Genomic DNA, 7,333 nt, shown 5'->3' on the forward strand with positions numbered 1-7,333 from the left:
ACCTCCTGTACAGCGATTCCTAGCACTCTCCCACCAGATTCTGCTTTTGAGCAAGTTTTCCGGATCCCAGGTTTCCCAGGTTTTCCCAAAATCGCCGAATAACACGAACACCGTTGCTGACCACTTTTTTTCACGAGAAAAAAAAACAAACGCGGCGATTGTTTTGGCGGGATAGTTTTTGACAGATCACGCTCAAAACACTGAAGCAAAAGTTATCTCAAATTCTTTGGTCGAAATTTGACTGATTCAGAGAGATTCAAAAAGATTCCGAAAAGATTCAAAAATGATTAAGCTCAAAAGATCAGAGTGTCACCCCTGTGACACTCTAATCTTTTTGGAATCAGTTCAAAAGATTCAAAAAGATTCGAAAAGATTCGAGGTGATTCGGCGGGATTAACAGAAAAACAGGCGGCCGTCAGTCATTTCCAAAATACTGGATCATTTCGTCCAGTGTTTGTTTTGATTTTGTATAAGAAGCCGATCGGATTGCTGACCATGGGAAAGAAAATTGTTTTCCATTTGGTGGACTGAAAGGTATTACTTATTATAATTATCGTTGATAAACCATCTTTTTAAAAACAAAATCTGTTATATTTCAGCCCAGCAATGCGCCCGATTAATGTGCCGTCGTTGAATCTGCACCGTGAGTAGCCGATGCCAAAGGTATACCTACGCGACGACAAGGATCCGCGTAGTAGAAGAAGGTCCGTCGCGATCGATTCCACCGCCTCCACCAGCAGAGCGGGCTCAATACCGAAACTCCCGAATCAAACCGAACCGGATGGGTACCGGAGTACCCTGTGGAGGTACGTCAGCCAAATCCACCAGACACCAACAAGCACAAGGAAAATGCCGAAATGGTTTCCAGTCGGTCGGACTCACCGTCTGCTCATGAAAAGCAACTATGATGAACGTATTGGTGACGGTATTCCCGTCTGTTTGGTTGCAGTGATGGAATAATATTCAGATTATCTGTCTGCTGAAGTCCTGGAATTGACAGGTGATTACCGCTCGTGGAAGCCCCGAATCACGAATGACTGAAGCATTAGTGCTCTAACGAACCGTAGAAACCTTGATGGGAATAGTCGCAGCTGAACCATCCCCGCAAAAAGGCTTCCATATCGCAACGGTTTAATCAACATGGGCATTCCAATTGATCTGAACTGCGGCTGGTGGGAGGTTTGTTCCTGTGAGGAGTCATCGCGAACATAGGTAATCCTTAGAAACTGCCATAGATAGTTCAGCACCAAAATATGATAAAGGAATAAAGCGAGCGAGTATGATATAAAATGACTTAGGTATTAAAAATAATTTTAACAAAAAATGTCACAGAACTCCCATCAATCTCGATCGCTACAAAGGCTTCAAGGCGTGTTCTGGACTTGTCACTTAGTGGGTTTAGTTGGTTTAATTAATGACAAATGGAAATGTCGGAAGGGCATGATTTACTAGAATCACTAGTACTGGGTTAATTTCTACCGATATCCAACTACGAAGCGCTTTCAAAAACAATCAACAAACATCTTTGCGGCCTTCCATGTATATCTACTGGAAGTTATATTCGCTTGTAGGTATTTCGGCATCCTTGCGATGCGATCAGCCCAACACTTTCTGCCAGCTTGACAAAAATAAGCCGGGCTGTACACTCATATGAAAATTCTGATATATTTAATCAAATGTATGAATCCATTCTTGTTTGAAAGAAACCCAAAGTCTAGGTGGCAATGTAGTTGCCCGTTTAGCGGACTGGAATAACTCCAAAGAGAATTTGATCTATTTTAGTAGGTTTACTAAATGCATCGTCAACAAGCTTCACAAGACAGAACCGTTTCTTCTTCTATTTTGTGCGGGACCGACTATCCCATGCACTTCTCCAAGGGGAAAGGGGAATAATTAAATTATTGATCTATTTTTGAAGTAGGGTGCGGGCACCGGTTTTGGCCAGTCTAAGGGAAATCATTTTTATAAAAATAACCAATAATCCTATGAAAACAACCAATGTGTGAAAAGAAAGGTTTCAATCTATATTTTGAAGGAAAAATGCAGAAATCATGCCAATACTTGATTTTTGTACTAAAAGTGGCACTGGCCAAAATAGAAGCTCTGCCGCAGTTTTGGCCATATTCTTAGGTTTGGTTTCTATTTTGGCCAATCACGTGTATTTCTCATGGGAGTGGCCAAATTAGAAGCACCATGGCCAAAATAGATATATAGGAGCAGATTTTTTAAGGAAAATTATTTTTTCTTCCAGTTTTTAATCAAAATGTGTGGTTTTCACGGCTGTAATCATCATATTCTATTAGGATCTACTAGTAAAAAATAAATTCACGCCGATTTAGATCCCAACAGGCTCAATAACGCACTATGGCCAAAACTCCGGACTGGTCAAAACTGAAGCTTCTACCCTAAATGAATCTGTTTCTAAAGTAGATGGGTAGTAGATGTATTGCCATCAATTCACTTTGGAGGACTTGTTGAACCTTCTTATCGACAAGTTCTGATTATAAGAAGCAATACTTCAAATAGAAATGATTTATTTCTGGAGTAGATGTATTGTACGACAACTTCATAGGAATTGGTGAACTTTCCAATCGACTAGATCTAATTACTGGAAAAAAATACATACAAAGAAAATCGATCTGTTAATACGTATTGTGCATCAAGAAACAGCTTCAAAGGACTTGGTGAACCTTCTTCACGACTAGATCTTCTAAGAAAAATTACAAAGATATTTGATCCGGTTTTCAAAGTATATGTATTGTGCATCACCAAACAGCTTCAGAGGACTTGGTGAACTTTCTTCACGACTAGAACTACTTACTAAGAAAATTGATCTGTTTCTCAAGGTTAACGTATTATGCGTCACCAAACAGCTTCGGAGGACTTGGTGAACCTTCTTCACGACTAGAACTACTTACTAAGAAAATTGATCTGTTTTTCAAGGTTAAAGTATTATGCGTCACCAAACAGCTTCGGAGGACTTGGTGAACCTTCTTCGCGACTAGAACTACTTGGTGAACCTTCTTCACGACTAGAACTACTTACTAAGAAAATTGATCTGTTTCTCAAGGTTAAAGTATTATGCGTCACCAAACAGCTTCGGAGGACTTGGTGAACCTTCTTCGCGACTAGAACTACTTACTAAGAAAATTGATCTGTTTCTCAAGGTTAACGTATTATGCGCAGTGCTGAAAATTTCATTTCGTCATATCTAAATTCAACCACCTACAGCTCATTTTAGAAGCTGAACCTGAGAATATGGTATATGAAGAACTTGTGCGGCTAGACCAGTTCTGAAAGAAAGTCACGGAAAAACTGCTACTTTTCGAATATTTAAGGTAAATGTCACGGACTTCCTTCGCAAAATGCCAATGATATTCACAGTGAATATCATTTGGCATTTTTCAAAGGTAGTCCGTGACATTTACCTTAAATATTCGAAAAGTAGCAGTTTTTCCGTGACTTTCTTGCAGAACTGGTCTAGCCGCACAAGTTCTTCATATACCATATTCTCAGGTTCAGCTTCTAAAATGGCCTGTAGGTGATTGAATTTAGATACGACGAAATGAAGTTTTTAGCACTGATTATGCGTCACCAAACAGCTTCGGAGGACTTGGTGAACCTTCTTCGCGACTAGAACTACTTGGTGAACCTTCTTCACGACTAGAACTACTTACTAAGAAAATTGATCTGTTTCTCAAGGTTAACGTATTATGCGTCACCAAACAGCTTCGGAGGACTTGGTGAACCTTCTTCACGACTAGAACTACTTACTAAGAAAATTGATCTGTTTCTCAAGGTTAACGTATTATGCGTCACCAAACAGCTTCGGAGGACTTGGTGAACCTTCTTCACGACTAGAACTACTTACTAAGAAAATTGATCTGTTTCTCAAGGTTAACGTATTATGCGTCACCAAACAGCTTCGGAGGACTTGGTGAACCTTCTTCACGACTAGAACTACTTACTAAGAAAATTGATCTGTATTTCAAGGTTAACGTATTATGCGTCACCAAACAGCTTCGGAGGACTTGGTAAACCTTCTTCATGACTAGATCTGCTTACTAAGAAACACTACAAAGATAATTCATCTGCGTCACAAAACAATTTCAGAGGAATAAGATTGTCTTGACTTACCACATGTCATAACATAAAGTAGTATATTTACCTATTAGAATGAATACCTTTATTTAATTACATATATGTACTTACCCGTCTGCATGAACTGTTGTATGGCACCGTGTGGTGCCCTTAATTCGTGCGGGTTCAATTTCGCTAACTCATAACTTTTAGGGATCACAATTGTAAAAATGATAATTATTATTGAATTGTCCAAATTTCACTTTATGTAAACACAGTTATAGCTAAATAAAGTAAAATTGAATTAGATTAACCCTCGAACGATCGCGCTGTTGTATTTTGTACAACACGTTGAAAAAATCTCGCTTTTTGTACTCAGCATTAGCGTGGTGCTGACGCAGGTAGTCAACCGCGCGAGTTACGGAAGGTTAAATTAAATATTATCAGTTAGCAAAATTTGGACCCGCACGAAATGAGGGCACTCTATGGTATCCTACTTATGGATTGCGACCAGTTACTTCCAGAAGTGAACTGTTTCTTAAAGTAAAAGTATCACCTAACAACTTGAGAGGACATGGTGAGCCTTTTCAGTGACAAATTATTATTACTTTCAAGTACCGTGAGGTCGTCATTCACCGCTCATGCTCCATTTACCGCTTGAACATAAATCGTATGAAACGAACGGTGAATGGCGACCTTACGATATATCTTATGGACTATAAAACAAATGATGAATTTTGTATCACCTAACAATTTGAGAGGACATGGTGAACCTTTTCAACGACAAGTTGTCATTACAGTCTTGGCCAGAGAACTCCCCCTCTGAATGTGAATTTCGGATGTTTTTAAATACCCATCGAAACAACCTCCCCACCCCCCCAAGCAGTACAATTTATTCAAAGACACTATAAAAATGTGAAATAACAATAAGTTAAAAAACTAACTAATCTGGAGCTCGATTTGAATAGGTCGTATGTGCTTTTGTCGATATAAAATTCGATCAGTTTATTTTAGTTACTGTAGGAAGATATTTTGGTGACTTTTGTTGATGGAATGGAAAGCCTGTCTTATGAGGAATAGGCTGTATGTATCAAAATCTTTAAAATTTCAATGGTTTTCGCTATAAGCCAATCCAACTGATCGAATTTATATCGACAAAAGCACATACGACCTATTCAAATCGAGCTCCAGTAATAACAGACCGCAATAAATTAACTTCCACACTAAGGAAAGGATGTCATCCACCAGCTCAAAGCAAAGGAGTTGATAAGGGTAGTAAGTATCGCAGTTGAATTCATCGCCCAGATGAGCCACCTGTTTGTATCGCATTAAAGTTAATATCTGGAAAATTGGACGGACACCGAATCAAGTGTAGAAAAAAGTACAAGAAAGTAATAAGAGTATTAAATATTTAGAATATGAGAACTGCTGAGATCACCAAAGCCGGAAAGATACGATGTTTAGGGCTTGTTGCAAAATGTCGGGCAATAACCTTGCAAAATAGGTGTATGCTTCAGATCCGGTTGGTACAAAAAGACGTGGAATGAAGTGAAAAAAAAATAGCAAATCATGTTGAACGTGATCTGGCCAACCGAGGATGGAGAGCGGCATGAATGAAATGTAGAACAAGGGCAGAAAATGCTGGTTTTACCCCTTTATAAGGCCGAAAAAACTAGAAGAGTTGTCAACGCATATTACTATGGAAATAATTATATACATGATAACATGTACAAAACAATTTTTGTTTGAAAAATCGAGGTGGCAATATAGTTGCCACTGCCCGTTTAGGTCAAATTTGGCCCCTTTTAAAAACTACAAATGGCTCCCAATTTGTTGTTTAAGCTTTGTTTAGTACCAAAAAAAATACCAGGCGTTGTTAATAATCCCAATTTTGCGTAAACCAAAAAAGAAGTTCGAAATGCATTGTTATATGTAAAACAGAAAAAAATAAAAACAGTAGGTGGCAATATAGTTGCCACTGCCTTATAAAGGGTTAAAACTGATAGGAATACAAATTTAATAGCACTTACTTGGGCAGTTGTTTGGTTTTGTTAACCAGAATCCTGATTGAAGTTTTTAGCTTATTGATCACTATTGATCATATTGTGAAGCTTGGTTGCACACGGTTGGGAAAAGTCAAAATCGCTGGTGATATGCCCCTGATTTCCTGGAACACCGGATCCTGAATCGTTACCTGCTCCCACTGATTCTGTTGCAGCCGACGAAAAATTTGACGACACATAACTGGGGATATTTTCTGGAGATTATGGATTGGATTAGAATTTCATCAGAACAGGGCTTTGGGCAGTTCCAACCGTTCCAACCGACTGTTGTTGACAGTGGTCATCTACAGATGCTTACAAGCAACACCTTATTTGCTGACGGCTTTCCTGTAAACAAGAAGAGTAATAACCAACTCGATTTTAAAACATTTACGGCAGTAGAATGTTCAATATACCTGGAAGCAATGAACGACCGGTGCCGAGGGGATTGTATACCTCCTGTACAGCGATTCCTAGCACTCTCCCACCAGATTCTGCTTTTGAGCAAGTTTTCCGGATCCCAGGTTTCCCAGGTTTTCCCAAAATCGCCGAATAACACGAACACCGTTGCTGACCACTTTTTTTCACGAGAAAAAAAAAACAAACGCGGCGATTGTTTTGGCGGGATAGTTTTTGACAGATCACGCTCAAAACACTGAAGCAAAAGTTATCTCAAATTCTTTGGTCGAAATTTGACTGATTCAGAGAGATTCAAAAAGATTCCGAAAAGATTCAAAAATGATTAAGCTCAAAAGATCAGAGTGTCACCCCTTCGGTGCCAACTTCGTACACAACTGAAACAAAAATCGTTTATTACAGCATTTTTGCCTGACAAGCATGACGTGAACTCTACAATTTTTTGAGGTTATTATTACCCAAGGGGCTAGTCGCTTGGAACATTGTGCCAAGAGGTGCCAAGCACACCGTCTTATACGCTGTGTGGCACACCGAGGCACTCTGAGGCACAATTTTGACACTTGAGTTTGGGTGAAAAAACTAGGCAACCATGTGCATTTGACCTGTAAAATGAAAACAAACAGTTGGTTGTCTTGGTAATTGCCAAGCAAAATCTGAATCATCAAGCAGTGGCACTTCGGGGCACATTGAGGCACAATTCAATACCCGGTGGCACACTGAAAATAATTGGCGCAAGTAAAGATGTGTTCAGCGACTCCCCCTTGTTATTACCCCCAAAGTGCCTGAAAATTTTA

At 39.3% G+C, this 7,333-nt stretch overlaps 1 long non-coding RNA gene across 1 annotated transcript; it reads left to right on the forward strand.

Moving 5' to 3' along the window:
• The first annotated feature begins 336 nt into the window (after nt 1-336).
• Nucleotides 337-1,293, forward strand: LOC115269895 (uncharacterized). The gene is made up of 2 exons (XR_003898985.2): nt 337-534; nt 600-1,293. It is a non-coding gene; the product is annotated as an uncharacterized LOC115269895 (long non-coding RNA).
• Nucleotides 1,294-7,333: the final 6,040 nt, after the last annotated feature.

Source organism: Aedes albopictus, chromosome 3 (assembly GCF_035046485.1).
Source record: "Aedes albopictus strain Foshan chromosome 3, AalbF5, whole genome shotgun sequence".
In the NCBI taxonomy this organism is placed as follows: Eukaryota; Metazoa; Arthropoda; class Insecta; order Diptera; family Culicidae; genus Aedes; species Aedes albopictus.